Genomic DNA, 18,685 nt, shown 5'->3' with positions numbered 1-18,685 from the left:
CTCTCCAGGCCGTCACAGAGACAGAACACTCTGGAATCATAATGGAGCAGAGTGGAATCACAGAAGAGCAACAATCACAGCTACCGCTTCTTCTAAGTACTATTCTAAGTGCTTTACATGGATCAATTAATTTGCACTCACATTAGTGCTAGGAGGTTAAGTACTGATCACAGGGTCATTTTACGGACAAGGAAACTGAGTCACAAAGAACTTAAACAATCTGTCCAAGTCACACAAGTATAGAGCTGCAGAGTAGGATCCAAACTTGGGCCATTTGCTGTCAGAACCTACACCCTTTACCACTATTCTGCTCAACCTTTGAGGGGAGTGAACACGCATGAGGCAGACTGGCGGCAGAAGAAACCACCAAACAGAAGGCTAGGATGGAGCAGACAATGCGTGTCAAAGCGTTTCATCTCAGTCTTGGCAAGAACTTTCTCCCACACTGATGATGGTGGTAGCCGCTCAGCAGCAAAATTGCAGAGAGCCTTGGGATCTAATCACCATGTTATAGAAGGTGCCGTATGGGGCGCCTGGGTGGCGCAGTCGGTTAAGCGTCCGACTTCAGCCAGGTCACGATCTCGCGGTCCGTGAGTTCGAGCCCCGCGTCAGGCTCTGGGCTGATGGCTCAGAGCCTGGAGCCTGTTTCCGATTCTGTGTCTCCCTCTCTCTCTGCCCCTCCCCCGTTCATGCTCTGTCTCTCTCTGTCCCAAAAGTAAATAAACGTTGAAAAAAAAAAAATTTAGAAGGTGCCGTATGGACGAGGTATAAGTCACCTCTCTCTCACAGGTACTAAACCCAGACTGATGATCTCTCTGCCCAAGTGGCATCTTTGTCCACTTTCCCTATTTCTGTCAAAGCTAGGTCAACTTGGAGGCACCCTGACCCGTTCCCTTCCTTCATCAGTGACACCCATCTCCACCGAGCACAGGCCTCGTATGTTCACCTGGGTTTTGCACTAATGCCTCACGGGTCACCCTGCTTCTGTCTCTCCCTTCTAAGCTGAACCAAATGCCTCTCCTAGGGGAACCTTCCAGAGTTCCAGGCCTGAAACATTAGAAACAGCATTAAATGATGAATCGGGACAGCTCTGCCCTGTCCTAGCTCTGCAACTAGGTAAGTGACACTGACAATCATTTCAACCCTTTGGATCTTTGGATTCCATAATCACCAAGGAAGGAGTTGGAAGTGATGCTCTCCAAGGTACATTCCAGAGCTGTAATTACATCAGTCATGCATGAGCCAGGTCTTGGCTCTTACGCTTGCCTACGGATTTCTGTTTGAACTTTTAGGCTTCGTGCTCAAAGCCCTATATAAAAATGTTTTCATTCCATTTTGTAGGCTAGTCATTCCTCCTATCATACTGTATTCATTTCCAAGTCCCAGATTTTCTTCTCGCCGTCCTTGCTTCCCAAGAAAGTCCAAGTCTTCCCTCTATACTGTACATCATCATGGACACTGTCCATGGAAGATCTGGTCTTGAGAAGCTGAGGGGGCTTCCTATGGTGAACGAAACCTGCTAAGGTTACAATAGCAACCACAGGGAGTGGAGTGCCTGGTGGGAAGGAAGAGCTCCACCTCTCCAGGCTGTCATAGAGAAGAAACACTCTGGAACCATAATGGGCAGCTTCTCTGAGTGTTTTTTCTCTATCTGGTCTTGAGAAGCTGAGGGGGCTTCCTACGGTGAACAAAAGCTGCTGCAACATTTAATTCTACAGTGACTATATGTACAATGGTAGACTGTGGCCAAAGAGCCTGGACTCGGGAGCCTGACTGCCCGGATTCATATCCTGGCTCTGCTATTTACCAGCTACTAGTTAATCACTCTGTGCTTCAGTTTTACCACCTATAAAATGGGATCATTAAAGGGGCTGCTTGGCAAGATTGCTGTGAGGATTGATACATGTAAAACGCATAAAGAGTTTCTGGCACCTAGAAAATGCTATGTAAATATCATCTATTATTATTATCACAACTAAATTTCACATACTTTAAATAACTCTTAAATAACCCATGTCGATATTGCTTCCCCAAGAAAATAGCAAGGATCTTCACCATTTTCTATTTTCTTCATGTCTTAGAAAACGATTGGTTCTTAATAAATGCTTTGAGGGGTGCCTGGGTGGCTTAGTTGGTTAAACATCTGACTCTTGATTTCGGCTCAGGTTACGACCTCATGGTTTGTGAGTTCCAGCCTGTGTCGGTCTCTGTGCTAACGGTGCGGGGCCTGCTTGGGATTCTCTCTCTCCCTCTCTCTCTGCCCCTGCTTTGCTCATGTGTGCTCGTGCTCTCTCTTTTTCTCTGAGAATAAATAAACTTAAAAAATGATTTCAATGAGGGTATGAATTAAGTAAATGAGTAAACAAATGACTGAGTTACCATCCAGCCTCAACAAGAGGGAGAAGCAGGTATAAAATCTATTTTATGTAATTCTGGAGGAAAGAGCCCAAATATATACAGGACTTCTTTCATGTACCACATCATAGTTTACTTGGTTGCAAAGGATGAATATCACACTGTAGCTGTTTTGCAGGAGGACACCAGAGCAGGGAAAATACAATGAGAACAAATATCAACCTAATATTGGTTCCCTATCAGAGGGCATTTTTAACTTTAGGAAGAGTTGGTTCCTAGGAAGAAGAACCACATTTATTCATTATGAGAACCAAAACATAGGGAACAAAACAATGCACGTGTAGGAATTAAAAAACTATAGTTAGGGGCGCCTGGGTGGCGCAGTCGGTTAAGCGTCCGACTTCAGCCAGGTCACGATCTCGCGGTCCGTGAGTTCGAGCCCCGCGTCAGGCTCTGAGCTGATGGCTCGGAGCCTGGAGCCTGTTTCCGATTCTGTGTCTCCCTCTCTCTCTGCCCCTCCCCCGTTCATGCTCTGTCTCTCTCTGTCCCCAAAATAAATAAACGTTGGAAAAAAAAAAACAAAAAACAAAAAAAAACTATAGCTGTTATTTTTATTTTTATATTTATATTTATTTATTTATTTATTTTTTTATTAAAAAAATTTTTTTAACATTTATTTATGAGACAGAGGGAGACAGAGCATGAACGAGGGAGGGTCAGAGAGAGGGAGACACAGAATCCGAAACAGGCTCCAGGCTCTGAGCCGTCAGCACAGAGCCCGACGCGGGGCTCGAACTCACGGACCGCGAGATCATGACCTGAGCCCAAGTCGGCCGCTTAACCGACAGAGCCACCCAGGCGCCCCTATAGCTGTTATTTTTAACAACATATTTCTTGAAGAAAAAAAAAAGTTTTCCTTTTACTACTAACTACCCAAATTTCAAATTGAGGAGTCTATTTCAGATCAATAAGGGCCCGTCTGTCACTAGATCATTAGAAGAACATTAGCAGAGAGTTGACACAACAGTGTCCACACCAGCAGTGGATGGATGACACGATAAAACAGGGAGGATTTGGTGCCCTGGGTGGGCACATGTCTTCTTCCAAACAAACACCTGAAGGCAGGCAGTGGGGACCTACATGATACATTACAACTTAAACCATTTTGGTTTGGCCAACCAAGATGTGTATGATATAAACAAACAATAAAGACCCTGCATCTGCAACCACTAGTTTCTCCTTAAGGTCTTGGTTTCTTTCTGAATCTTTATGGCCAAACTGTGAGAGTTGGAAATGAGAATTTGTAACGGATTTACTGACACTATATAATTCCATACATAAGAATATGAAAATCCTCTGAAAATGTATATGGGTGCCACTACGTTGAGAAGTTATTACAGGACAGGAGAGAAAGTAAAAAATACATGTGGAATAAAATGGTAAAAATGCCCTTATTTCATCAACTCATCTTTTTACTTATTTTATTGTGAATTCTAAATGTGTCCAGATGAAATGTGTTTATTTGGCCTTGAAACTTCTCAATAATGTACTGAAGGGGCATTTCATGAATGCTAGGCAATACAAATTTCCTATAAAGCAACCAAGCTTCCTTAAGAAGTGCTCTGGAAGGAGCCTGGGTGGCTCAGTTGGTTAAGTGTCCGACTTCAGCTCAGGTCATGATTTCACATTCCATGAGTTCCAGCCCCGCATCGGGCTCTGTGCTGACAGCTCAGAGTGTGGAGCCTGTTTCAGATTCTGTGTCTCCTTCTCTCTCTCTCTCTCTGCCCCTCTCCCACTTGCATTCTGTCTCTGTCTCTCTCAAAAATAAATAAACATGAAAAAAAATTTAAAAAAAGAAGTGCTCTGGAAGGAAAATTTCTCAGAGTTTTGTTACATTTCTCATCACCAAGTCAAACCAAATGCCATTGCCAGGTTGAACAGGAAGACGGTTGTAACAGCAAATTCCACATTTCATTGAAGGTGAGATGATATATATATATATATATATATATATATATATATATATATTGTGTTTTTCAGACCAAGCATGATTCTTAAGGTACTTCCTGTTTATAAATTGATCTCACAGGTGATCTAGACCAAGGTGTACTTAGCAACGGTATGGGGCGGTGGGAAGGCTTGGAGCATCTTAATGCCTTTGGAAGATATGTGAGGTCTAGAGCCATAGACTGGGCTGGTTACAATTCCTGAGGTGAAAATATAGCAAAACTTCAAAGTAATAAGTGTACTCATCACAGAGAAGATAAAGTCATCTAATGGCTGTAACTCATCAAGTGGGATGGTCAGTGGGCCAATATCTAAGCTGTCTTGGTGGACAAGGTTCTTGATTTCATCCTGGTCTCTCATGATTGATGACCTATCTCAAAAACAAAGAAAAACAATTCTCCTTTCTGCCCTATCCCCCAAAACCCCAAACATTAACTCTGATACCTCTTTCTTGAGAACATTAGAGAATATGACAAACCGTCAGAGAACAACAAAGACTTCCACTTTGATCAGCAGAATAACATATTCACAAATACTTACTGAGCCCTATGTTGGGTGCTTGAACTAGACAAGTAAATAAGACACAGTTCCTGCTCAAAAGGAGCTCATAGTCTACTAAGATAAGGCTTTGTGTCTCAAATGAAACATGCATGGCCAGCTGAGGCTTCATATCCATAGTAGAGGATATTTTTTAAAGTCTTTCACCTGTGATGGTTCTCATAAGATAATCTGTTACTTTATGTCTTTGGGGATGAAATTATTTTCATACTACATACAGTTGTTTGGCTTAAGCCTCACACATTTAATGAAAAAAAATCATTTCCAGACTAGATTGATATATACGTTTCTTTTGCTCAGCACAAGCACTGGGTAGACTCTTTGAATCTTAACAATACAGTAAAATGTGATGTCAAGAATTTGGCAAGTATCTAGAGAAAATCAACTGAACTTTAACTTTCCATTTTTATTGCCCCCTCACAAAATGGACCAGAAGAGATACAGACATATAAACTTACTGATTTACAGCTTTCAAAATATTGTGTTTTTCTACAATGTATTAGTTTTAAGTGTTTTACATCGTTCCTTAACCCATACGGAAATGCACTGTACATGTTTCCAGAACATGAGAATTCCTCTAGATGGGGGGAAGAAAAGAGAATGTTTATAAAACTCCCTAGAGAAGACTCACTTTGTTTAATCCCCTCTAGACTGTGAGCAACCTGGGGCTGAGGAACACCTTCCTCATCTCTGTCACTTTGCATCTTCTTCAAGGCCTGGGTTATGGTAGGTGCTCCCAAAACATCTGTTGAATGAATGGATCGAAGAATATCTACATCTTGAAGAAGGAGGTAATAAGTAAAGAAAGATGGGGAGAGGCTGAGGAAGAGGGAAGAAGCATTTACACAATTTAGGAAGTAAGGGAAGATGTGTGTGCAAGGAACAGTGGCAAGTGACGCTGATAAAGTCGAGTGGGAAGGGGTGGTGACAGAGGAGATTGCAGAGTCTCTCTGCAGCCACACTGGGAAAGACATCTTCTTTCTATTCTATTATGATCGGCAGGTTATCATTGTTTCATGTTTTCCTTTATTTAGTTTTTGAAGGCCACACTAGCTCAAGCCCCATTAATACATTGTCATTTGGTCCCTATATTAATTTATGGGTATAAAGAAGCATGCCTTCTGGAGCCACCGTGTAAGGCTGAGCAGTCTGTGCACTGCACAATTCCTGGGAACTTGCAGTTCAATGTGTGGCAGCCCAGTGCTCCCTTAATCTCCCTGTATGTATAATGGAATACATTTACAAATTTATAAACATCCTGAGAAATACAATATGTTTGGAAGATACTTTTTTTTTTAACGTTTTATTTATTTTTGAGACAGAGAGAGACAGAGCATGAATGGGGGAGGGGCAGAGAAAGAGGGAGACACAGAATCGGAAGCAGGCTCCAGGCTCTGAGCCATCAGCCCAGAGCCCGACCCAGGGCTCGAACCCACGGACCGCGAAATCGTGACCTGAGCTGAAGTCGGCCGCTTAACCGACTGAGCCACCCAGGCGCCCCTGGAAGATACTTTTAACGAACTTCTTTACCTGTTCCTTAAAGCAAACGATTCTTCTATTTTCCCCAGTTGTGAGAGCTATACTGTAAAAACAGATGTTTGTTTTTGTATGTGTGTTGCTTCCATATTCTAACTCTCAGTGATTAAGGGCTACCTGCTTGGAACTCTTCCATAGTGGATGGAGTTCTGTTGTTGGAATGCACGGGTTCTAATCCTGGCTCCATCACTTAGTGTGTAATCTTGTGCAAGCTACTTAGTTTCTCTGTGCCTCAGTTTCCTTAGTTACAAAACAGGAGTAATAAGAGCTCCCACCATATAGGGCTGATGTAAGAAAGAATTGAAATAATCTATGTTAAGTGCTTAGCACAGTGATTGGAACATAGGGAGTTCTCATAGGTGTTAGCAATTATTATTATTGCCAGTACTGGACTACCAGGTTTGGCCTGCTAGGCAGAGCTCCTCCTGAGCCCCTAGAGCTGGGACTGCCCAGCTAGGGCCTTCCCCTTTCCAATGAGCAGGCAGGTATCAAATGTTCTTCCCAGGCTACTCATTCCATGAGAGTTAGCCAGACCATCCCCAGCTGCAGGTTGATATACCACACACACACACACACACACACACACACACACACACACTCTAAGCACACATACTTCTTCTCTATTCTAAGAACTTCCAACAACAATGCTATAGAATTGAGATGTTGCTGCCATCCCCATATCTTTTTTTCCAGATGAGCCCATTCAAACATAATTGTTAGATCTGAGAGGAAACCCAAGAGACACAAAACGTTTCATGGCTAACAGCAACAGAATGATAGGTTTTGGCAAAGGATGACCACCAGAAAGGAGAGAGAAAACAGATTTTGTTGTTTTTGGTGGTGGTGAGCGTGTGCATGTGTCAGATGGTAAATAGAGTGGGGGATATGTAAGACCTGGAAAGTGACATGGAAATCGATGATCAAGTTGGTGTTGGGGGGAATCTAGGGTCAGACAGACAATTAGACAGGGGAAAGTTCACTGGCAAGGTGAAGGTGAAGGTGAACCATAAGGACCAGGGGATCAGAACACTTACTCTCTCATTTAATCATTTACTTGTTCATTTGGAAAATTGTTACAGAGTAGTGACTACATGCTGAGATGTGTCAGATGCAGACAATCAGTAGAGAACAAGTGTTCCTACCTTCATGGAGCTTATAGTCTAATCTAGACAAAAAGCACATTCTCAGTGAGAGGTTGTATCCTAGAAGTAAGAGCAAAGCATTATGGAGGTTAGGGGTAGTGTGTGGCCTGTTGCAGTGCTTTGGAGAAAAGCACTGTTGTTCCTGGTGCTTTCCGGGAACAATAGTATGGCCGAGGTGCATCATGGGAGTGGAGCAAGATGAGGGCGAAAAAGTAAACAGGAGAAATACCAGAAAGAACTTCTTAGAATCAAAGGTTAAAGAGTTTGTTCTTGATTTTAGGGCGCTCTGCTGTGTAAGACTTAAATATTACTCAGATCTCAAGGACTGGAATCTAGGGAGGGAAACCGAGTGGCCATTTTCTTAAAAATGACATAATATATGAATAAAAGCTCAGCTGAGAATATTTGTTGGACAGACCTTCCTCCCTTATGTTGTCATGAGAGCTGAAGGACCATCCCTGCCTAGAGCGGAGCATTCTCCAAAGACGAGTGAACATCTTCCGCCCTTCCCAGCACCTCTCCCACTTCATAGCGAACCTTGTGGCAGCCCTTATGTTTGCTGTGGGTGAGTTTCATAAGGCCATAAAGAAGAAAAGGAAGCTTATCACTTATTACCTTCATGTAGCCATGTTCTAATTCCTTAGCCTGGCCTTCAAGAACATCCAACCTCTTCTTTTAATTTTTTTTAATGTTTTAATTTTTTTTTGGAGGGGAGAGAGACAGAGCATGAGTGGGGGAAGAGCAGAGAGAGGGGGAGACACAGAATTCGAAGCAGGCTCCAGGCTCTGAGCTGTCAGCACAGAGCCTGCTGCAGGGCTCAAACTCACGAACTGTGAGATCATGACCTGAGCCGAAGTCGGACGCTTAACCGACTGAGCCACCCAGGCATCCCTCATCCAACCCCTTCTACCTGTGCTCTTACAACTCCCCTGCACAAATCCTCTTTTCCAGTCAAATGAGTCTCAAACACTCCATGTACTTCCCTGCTTTGGGGCCTCTGACCCTGTCCTTTTAAGGGCTTAGCCCTTCTCACACTCAGTTTCCTCATCTGTAAATTGGTGATAATAATACCTGTATTCAGCATGTTATATGGATCATGTGTCTCAAAGTACCTATCACAGTGCCTGGCATGAAAACACTGTTTGACACACGTGAGAAGCTGCCAATTTCAGGTTCTAGATCCTTGTCTGTATGTCACAAACTTCAATACTGAAATGTTTTCAGGCTTGGGTAGGAGATGGGCACTGGGAACTGGAGTAGACTGGAAAGGGCAGGCCCGTCAATAAGCATGCAAGGAAACAAACACAAAAACTAAAAACACAAAAAATGAAAATAAAAACAACAAAAAACCATGTCTGGAACCTCATTTGGCTCAAGCCTACCATTTATTTTGCAAACCCTTTGACTTTTGCCTCCTTACTTTAGGTTATAAATATCCTTCCTTTTGTACTTCTCTTTCATCCACCCTACGTGCCACTTATTTTTCACTTCATATTCTTCGTAGCATTACTGATATTTCAGTGTACATTTTGTGACTTTCAGAACCACAATGAGAATGAAGTCAAGCTACATATGTAAGGTGTCGAGTGCCTAGCACATACGTTTTAGCTTTATTGTTTTGAATAATAATAATCATGACCATAGAAATCTCTTAAATTCAGGGGCGCCTGGGTGGCTCAGTCGGTTAAGCGGCCGACTTCGGCTCAGGTCATGATCTCACATGATCTCACTCAGGTCATGAGTTCGAGTCCCGTGTCGGGCTCTGTGCTGACAGCTCAGAGCCTGGAGCCTGTTTCAGATTCTGTGTCTCCCTCTCTCTGACCCTCCCCCGTTCATGTTCTGTCTCTCTCTGTCTCAAAAATAAATAAACGTTTAAAAAAAAAGTTTAAAAAAAAAAAGAAATCTCTTAAATTCAGAGACCAGGTCTCTAAGACTTCCAAGAATCTCTTTCCTGCTTGTTGACTTGGTGAAGAATAATAATAACAATAATAATGACTACTAATTAAATGGTTGTCCACATGACAGGACCTGTTCTGAGTACTATGCATGCCTGAACTGATTTCTGCTCATGATAACCCTTGATGTAGGCTCTGTTAGTATCATATAATATCATATGGTAGAAATAAGAAAACGGACGCATCAAAAGATAAGTAACTAGCCAACTTTTGCAGGTGGGAAGTGACAGAGTTGGGATTTGAACCGGTTGGGCTGGCCCCACAGCCCATGTACTAAACTACTGGACTGTATTCACTCTCTGACCAAGTTCTATTCATCCTTAAAGGCCCAGCTCACACGCTACCTCCTCTCCAGCTTCCCATACAGAGTTGGCTGAGTTACTCCAACTTCTGCACTCCCCCTGCGCTTTGAATATACCTCCCCTGTAGCAACGTTCACAGTGAATATTATTTATGTGTGTGTTTATCCGTATGTGAGTTTCTTAAGGAAGAATCTGTAAATTACTTATTGTTATACACTTTGCAGAGGGCTTGGCACATAATTGATAAGTAAAAATATGTGTTGAAATTTAATGGAGCTAGTAGGACATCAGTAAAATTTGATGTCCATGATGGTGGTAGCTAGGGCTTGGCACATAATTGATAAGTAAAAATACGTATTGAAATTTAATGGAGCTAGTAGGACATCAGTAAAATTTGATGTCCATGATGGTGGTAGCTATGAGATCGAACATGGGTGAATGGAAATTTCAAGTGAAAAGAAACAGTGCTAAGTTATTGGCTGTTTTGCTATGGTTTTTACAACATTGCTGCTGTTGTTGTTGTCCTTTTCTGGGTTGGAGTGGTTAAAATGACTCCTATCTAAGATGTCTCATTAACCGGAGGCCTCCTAGTCCCTTTTAGTTACATGTCTTTCCACCCCAACCCTTCTGAGGAATTATCAGTTCATGGCAGGTGTGACTGCCCTGTGAAAGCCACAGAAGAAATAAGCAATACTGAAATGTATGCCACTTAGCAACTATTAATATTTCACCAGAGGTTACATAAACAAGCTAAAAGAATGACTGAAGGTACCCCACCTCAATGTGAGCCAAGGACCCATATTTTATAACAATGCCTTCCGTAGTACTTTAAAATTTATAATCCTTTCCCTTCCATTACTTCATCTGATTCTTACCATAGCTCATTGGAATAGGCAGGAGAAGCTCAAGGAAAGAAAGACACTTGCCTCATGTTCATGGCCAGTGCAAGATGGAACCAGGACAAGGACCTGTTTTCCATACACAACAAGTCAAACAAGATGGTCAAAGTAACTAATTCGATATTGGGACACTCCTGTCCCCAGCGTGCATAGATCTGTACTGTTATGGGCTCTGAAGACAGGGAAGATTTTGCAGATGGTGGAAAATGGAAACACTGAGAACTGGGCCAAGAGATAATATGCTGGGGTTCAAAGAAAAGATGGAGTTTGTTAGTTTAGGGGTGGAAGGACGTATTGGGTGATGTTTACTTATGGAGCGCAGAAACAAGGTCTGTCACAGGAGATAATATGTTGAATTTTATAGGATAAAGATTTTAAAAAGCAGTCTGCTTCAAAAGAAGAGATGAGATAGGCATGTGTAAAGCTAGAAGACAGAGGAATTTTCAGTCGGTGTGAATGGACTTGGCAAACTACATTATGTTTAATGTTCCTATGTGTGCTTTTAAAGAATTCTTCCTCCTCTATGTCACTGCCCCTCCTACTAAAGGATACATCAGATTCTTTGTGCCTGTTCTCATCTCATTCCCCTGTTCCCACCTATACTGGGCTTACTGTCAGTCCCACAGGAATGTGGAGACATTCAGAAGCAGGAAATGATCAGAAGGGCTCCTTTGATGCTGGCACATACACTTGCCTTGTGCTTCCTCATGCTTTGTCCCTGTGGTTCCTGCAGACTCCATGCACCCTGGTGTCAGAGACTCTTCCTACAAATCGTCTTCCTGTGTCTTGGGTGTCAAGCCTGCCTTGATCTTTGAATTATTTTGACTCCCCTTTATCTCTCATATGCTGGCTGCTCCTCTCCCCACCGCTGACCACAGGGCTCAAGCTGGATTTGTTCTGGCTCATGGTCACACTTGATGGCCGGTGACTGCCTGGTGCTGACAGGCACCTGGTGCTCCAGTGCATATCTATTTTCTTAAAACATGTGTGACCATAGCTGAAACTGGCTGAAATAGGGTGACATTTGCCTCATTTGGGAATATCTACTGATAGGTTCACGTTTGCAAGGATACAGCTCTTGTCCATGAGCTCTTGCTGGTTGAGACAGAGAGAGAAAGAGAGAGAGAAGAGAAGAGAAGAGAAGAGAAGAGAAGAGAAGAGAAGGGAAGGGAAGGGAAGGGAAGGGAAGGGAAGGGAAGGGAAGAGGAGAGAAGAGGTTGAGTTCCAGACATCTGCAAATGAAAAATAAGGCAGCGACATAGCAAATTCCAAAGTGCAGCTGAAGGCACTGCAGTTTGGGCAGCTGAATCCCATTAAAAAATCATGTGAAAGCTCTATTCCTGCCATTGTGATGAAGAGGGAAAGCAAATGTCTGAGGGTTTCACAAAGAAAACAATTTGTGACTAGAAGACTTAAAGTTCTGTAAAATCTCATGAAAATGGAAACAGTTTGATGGGTACCCAGGAAGTCCATGAAGTATAGCCAGTACAGGGAGGTCACAGAAAGGTAATTCCACTCCCCTCAGCCAGGGAGCATCTATGGGAGAAGTCAAAGCCAGGTGGGCCCCTTCAGCTGACGTAAGACCAAAGACCTCACACACAAGGAGCGCAGACAAAGCTGTCTTTATAATCATAGCCTGTCTTTTACACAATCATTTCATGTCAGTAGAAAATCGACCTGAATTCTTTTCCTCCAAATTTTTATTTTAGATCATCTCTGGATCTTAAAATTAAAATTTAAGCCATATTTTAAAATTACATTAAGTAATAAATCTTAAGATGAAAATTTAAGCCATTCTCAGCTATAAACTAGAATTAATGGAAGTGTTCCTGGCAGCCATTTTGAGTAACTGGTGGGCATCATCTCTCTAGACACAGAAGAGTTATTTTTATAGGCTTCACAGTGTGTTGGAAAAAATCCACATTGGTCTTATATAAAAGCAATGGGTTTATATTTTATTTTAGGATTACAAAATCCATATAGATCTTAAAAAATACACACTTTTTTCCTAGGGTAGTTTTAAAGGTTTGGTGAATATTTATATTCTGCTTTTGCACATATACTGCCCTATATGTTTGGAATTCTTTGGGCCAATAAACTCCAGGGCATGTCCAGAAAAGGGAACTAGAAAGGCCGAGTGTAAGGGAGAATTATCACACCTTTCAGTCCAAAAAGATGAAGGCTGGAGGCAGAGAGGACTGATGCTTACTAAACCATAAAGAATAGGGTAGGGAGAGAACACCAAGGACTATCCTCAAAATGAATCAAAGGTAGGTTTTGCATTTATAAAAGAAAGCATGAAGCCACACAGTGGCTATTCATTCTATGGAAACCATTATCTAAAGAGATGTTTCAAGTAGAAAATAAAAAATAGGCTGGAGGATGATGAATTTAACAAGAGCTAAGCTAATGATTACGGGATTCTGGGAATGCCTCCTAGAAAGCAAACTTAGCTCCACACCACTCCCCCCACCTCCCACCCCCCATCCCCGCAAAGTATTCCTAGTTGTTAATTTACAGTAAAGCTACTTCATGAGAAAGACAACCAGGCCTGTGGTCTGAACTATAAGTGGAGATTCTTCTGTTTTTTTTGAGAATGACAGCTTTGGCATGTGGTCATCTGCCCCCAACCCTTGCCTCTTGTAAGGTAAAGTGGTCCACACTCCTGAATTTAATAACTTGGGTATAAAAAAGAGAAGACACGGGGACTTTCTTCATTACCATGATCTGAATACAAAAGACCAGCATGAGACTGGTTCAGCAGTAGCATCATGGGAAGTCAGTATGCCCCCAGAATTTCATTAGTACACTTTATGTCTAATGTACAATTCCATTCCATGGCTCACCTGAGATCTGGCTCTTCACAATATTTACTTTCTTGTAAAGTACTTAAGAAGAATAGCAGATTGATGTAGGAGGAGAGAATACCTATTTCACTTCCAGAAATCTCCTTTTCATCATCCCTCCCACCTCCCTTCTCCCTTGTCTCATACAGGCAGAAAGGATGATAAAAGGCACAGCAGGGTATTGGCATGAAATAATCCCCAGGGTGGGAGAGGGTGGGGAGGTGGTCCCTTCAGAATCCCAACACCCTGGGTCACCTCATTGGCCTGCTTTCCTTCTAGTGAGTGACTAGTTATGAGCCCCAGCAAGGGCATGTGAAAGCCCCAATTGAGAACACAGTAGGATTTAAGTAACCCATAAACCTGTTGTATACTCACTCCCTAGTCCGTCTTGGGCAGAAGCCTATCCATAGAACTAATCTTTCTCAGAAATAAAAGAGGGAAACCTCACTTATAATTCCCAACTGCATCATTAATAAAAATAAGAGCCAATGTCTAGGTAGATCTCCTTCCATTAGATTATTTTATTATGGAGGAGTGCTGGTTATGGAAAAATCATATAAAATAACTTAAGAATCATGAGAAAAACGAGTCCTCTATCTTCCCCCAAAAATGTACTATTAAATTTCAAATAGATCTGTAAGCCTTTGACTCTTCAACTGTGTATTAAAACGGAACAAAAGGACTCCTTTGAGGAGACAGAATTAAGCTTAGTTGATGGAAAGTAAAAACTCTTTGAAATTAAAGAGTTCCCTTTAAGGCCTTGGGGTTCTGAATTAAACTACATTCTCTTCTCAACCACCTTAGACATTTGTTTTTAATAAGTCTTTACAAAGTAAACAATTTAAAAAAGGACCTCAACTGTGTTTCTGACCAGCAAAATAAGTACAGATTCCAGATGTTTCTCATTTTTCTATGTCACTAACTCAAAGTCAGAAATCTCTTGTTTATTGGACATTTATTTAATCCTAATGTTTTATATACCTCTGTTCCAAGAATCTCCTTTCCTATCTCTGCATCCCTTCTCTCACCAAAGTCATCTATTTGTTAGATTTATTAGTCATAAATCTATTTATATCAGTATCTATATAAGATATTAGGGAAATTTTCTTCTCCCGAAATCTTTAAAAATTGGATACATGTTGTGTTTTGTAAGTTGAATAGAGGTTAGGGAGGTAAATCACCTTTCAGAGTTCTCTTTATGCCTTCTGACTTCTGATGCCTGCACTTGGGTCATCCCGTTGGCCTTTTGGATTTTGCTCTAAAGGGCTGATAGGTATTAGAGGAACTAATTGCAGACACTACTCTGTGCTCTCCTAGCCCTACAGGTCGGCCATGGATGATGGATTTCTACACTCTATCATGTATTTAATTCTACCTGGCCCCATGCTGGAGTTCCAGCAATGGCCAAGGAATTAAGAGAGCAGAGAGCTGAAAACAGTAAATCTCCATGGAAAATATAATGTAGTAATGGTTGGAATCATGCAAGGGAGATACACTTGATCTCTCCCCTTTGTGCTTGTTTTTAATGGTATGAAGTCTAAGGTGACATTTTTGAATGTATAATTCTATCAATAATTTTTTTAAAAATTTTTTTTTTTCAACGTTTATTTATTTTTGGGACAGAGAGAGACAGAGCATGAACGGGGGAGGGGCAGAGAGAGAGGGAGACACAGAATCGGAAACAGGCTCCAGGCTCTGAGCCATCAGCCCAGAGCCTGACGCGGGGCTCAAACTCCCGGACCGAGAGATTGTGACCTGGCTGAAGTCGGACGCTTAACCGACTGCGCCACCCAGGCGCCCCTCTATCAATAATTTTTTAATCATAGCTAATATTTATTTAGCCAGGCACTGTGCTAAGTGCATCTAGATTATTTTCATTATTTCTTACAACAATACTAACAAGTAGATTCTTTCATTGTCTCCAGTTTACAAACAAGGAAACAGTCTTAGAGACTCCAATACCTACTTGCCCATGAAATATGCATGCTACAGAGAAGAAATCATGTAGATCTCCGCAAGGGAGGGATATCTTGAACAAAGGCATTTTGGGGGCAGCATTTAGCAATCACTTCAGAATGACAGCATAATTCATAGATTAGCAGACATTCATAGGTATGCACAGGATTACACCAAATTACATTAAGGCTGGTGGTGAAATGGCTGCTGGGAAGCTATCAAGACTGGCTTCCAGAATTAGAGATAACAAATACTGTTCAGACCTCAAACATATCCTAAACACTACAAGAGAACATGAGCTCCTTTTGGACGACACAATCCTTGCAGATGACTTCAGAGGTGAAACTTCAACACTTGCAGCCCAGATAAAAATATTAACTTGTAAAGAGAATATCCTACAGATATTAGGCATAAAAGGCAACCGTCTTAGAAAGTGGGCACCCTTTTCTAGATGTGTCTTATGTGACTACAGAGGTTTTCCTTCTAAAGCCTAAAAAAGGGATTTTAAAAAAGTTAATTAGTCGACAACTTCTACTGCATAGCTAATTTTGATGGAGTCCCATATTAGATAGCAATTAAGTTGTCATAAAGACAGTAATTACAGGTTTTAATGTAGTATGATTTTGTGAAGCAAACTTGAGCTTGCTAAATGAGTAATGGATGAACTTGCAGGAAGGAGGAAAATACAATGGAGAAAAGAAAGGAAGAAGAGACATCAAATCCATCAAATCCCATCAATCCAGAGGAGATATTTTCTGTTCCTTTGGTCCATAAAGCCCATCTAAAGCAGAGATTCTCAGACTTGTGTGTGCATCAGAAACACCTGGCAAGTTTGTTAAAGCACAAGGAAGGGCCCAAGAGTTTGCATTGCTAACAAGTTTCCAGGTGGCACTGATGCTGTTGGTGTGGGGACCAAACTGTCAGATCCACTAAAATAACTAGAGATCCTGCTGGACTTTTCCTAGTTCATATTCTAGACGTTTGTCCAGAGCTGACACATCTTTGGATTTTCTAAACTTGGGTTCCTTCACAACAAGCTTTTCAGGTTCACATTTAGTACTCCTTACCTGATGAAATTTGGTAGTTTCCAACCAGAAGAAGCCTCATGAGAAATAAAAACTGGATGTAAAGGCTGTTGAGAGAAATATAAGAGGCAATTAAGAAAGGAAATCCAAATTACTCTGTCATTGTAATTAATAGTAACTTTTAGATAAACACCATTATCCCAAAGATACATTCATTGTATTTTCCACATTTGCTTTTTATTAGCAACTTAAACAAATTTACAGATGAAGATGTAATTGGATCAACACAGTGACAAGTAAAAAAAGACGTTTCATTATTTAGAAAATTCTATTGAATAGAAGGTGATAATTATATCAGAGATACAACTAAATTTTCTAAACAATGTTAACGTTTATTTTGACCCAAGTATTGTTTGCCTAAGTCGAGGCACTATTTTTAGTAACCAAAGCATTCATTTTTTTTTTTTTTTGCATTCCAAAATCTACTTCCTAATGTAATGAGTCCTGTTTACTTGGTAATGTTTTTCTTTTTTTTTTTTAACTACTAAATAATATGCAGAAAATGATGAGAACTGCGAAGTATCTGAAAGGCACATAGGTCGTTTTGTGAAAATAAGGAGTATGGAGAGAGAAAACATTTTCAGTAAAAGTGCTCTGTGAGTATTTTTTCAGTATTTCCCAGTAAGGAAGAAAATACAATGCTTTTCTTTGGTCAGACAGTCAATTCACATCAGAACTGGTCTGTTCACTTTAGCCTTTGGATTCCCCAAAGGCACATCGAGCTCAGCGGACTTAGGGATCCACAGAGGTATTTTTTCCACACTTCTCAACGTGCAAGTGGTACTGGCCAATTCAAACCAAACACTAGGCCCCCTCCCAGACATGTTTGTGGTTGCCCTGACACACATGCCTAGCTGTTCTGACTCTGAAGCCTGCTTCTGTTAGTGTAGAGATAACTTTAATGTCCAGCATACTGCAAAACTTGCTTGTGATGAGAGCCATCGCTTGGCCACCCCATCGGGACAAAGATAGCGGTTGGTCATTTCTGGAGTTTCAGGGCTTGCTCCATTTCTCCTCCCAATGCATTCATTTCTGGATTAAGGTTGACTGCAGCTCATGATTCTGCTGCTTCAAATCGTTCTAAAATAGCCCAAGAAGTTCTGACTTGTGAATGTGAAACATGAGTTCGACCTTCTCTAAGTGAGCCTACCATTCTCTTACTGCCTAAACCAATGGCAGGTTTCCTGCAGACAAGAGTTGGCTCCGAAAACTTTTTGAAGTCAGGACTTACATAGGACCACATCACCTCCATTGGATAATATACATTCTACAATATTTTTATTCTAGAAAAGGCATGATGAACTCATAACTATTCTACTGACTGCTTTCTTCTTAAAAATTTATAGCAAGCCAGTGCTTCTATAGCCAGCTCAGCAGGGCACAGTGCCCACAGACTTGGATTTGTTCGCTTGCCTAGGCTAGAAATTCAGGAACGTCAAGATACTCAACTCATTTCTAGTATAACTATGTATTTGTGTGTCAGCAAAGGCTATCCTCTTTTTCCTTTACTGAAAAAAAAACAACTGCAAATGTTTATTGAACTTTGAAGCTGGCATAAAAGAACTATTAGATTATGGTTTTTGTCCTGGAATTATTTATAATGAAGTCTTAATATAAGATCTGCACATGTGAAACAATTACAAACAAGGAGAAAGAGGACAGAGTTTATTGACCATGGACTGTTTAGTACAGACCATACAGATATATGATGTCAGAGAGTTGGGGACAACTTTAGGAAGTTGATTTAAGTGATTTAAGTGATTTAAGTTGATTTAAGTGATTTAAGTGATTTAAGTGATTTAAGTTGATTTAGAAGTGATTAAAGTAGATTAAAGGATACATAAGATTTGTATAAAAAGATAAGTGGTCTTTCTCTGTGTTTTATTCAGAAAATGAATGCGCGCATTTATAATATTTAATCTCACTCACTAAATATCTTTATAGGGTGTCCAGAAACCTCAAAATGGTCACCAGTGGGCCAAAGAGCTTTTTACTTGACCATCACTTGCCATGTTTTCAAAGAAATTTGAACTAGTTACCAACA

At 41.1% G+C, this 18,685-nt stretch overlaps 1 protein-coding gene across 7 annotated transcripts in view; it reads right to left on the bottom strand.

The window, feature by feature from the left end:
* The window catches only part of FRMD6 (FERM domain containing 6), a 329,953-nt gene that overhangs the window by 147,641 nt on the left and 163,627 nt on the right, over positions 1-18,685 (bottom strand). For all 7 annotated transcript variants that reach the window (XM_047862033.1, XM_047862042.1, XM_047862039.1 and 4 more), the window contains one exon: positions 16,624-16,688. The gene's annotated coding sequence lies outside the window, so the exon portion shown is untranslated. The remainder of the gene's footprint in view (positions 1-16,623; positions 16,689-18,685) is intronic.

Source organism: Prionailurus viverrinus, chromosome B3 (genome assembly GCF_022837055.1).
Source record: "Prionailurus viverrinus isolate Anna chromosome B3, UM_Priviv_1.0, whole genome shotgun sequence".
NCBI classification, from domain to species: domain Eukaryota; kingdom Metazoa; phylum Chordata; class Mammalia; order Carnivora; family Felidae; genus Prionailurus; species Prionailurus viverrinus.
Note: the sequence above shows the minus strand (reverse complement) of the source record. Positions and strands in the feature narration are given on the sequence as shown.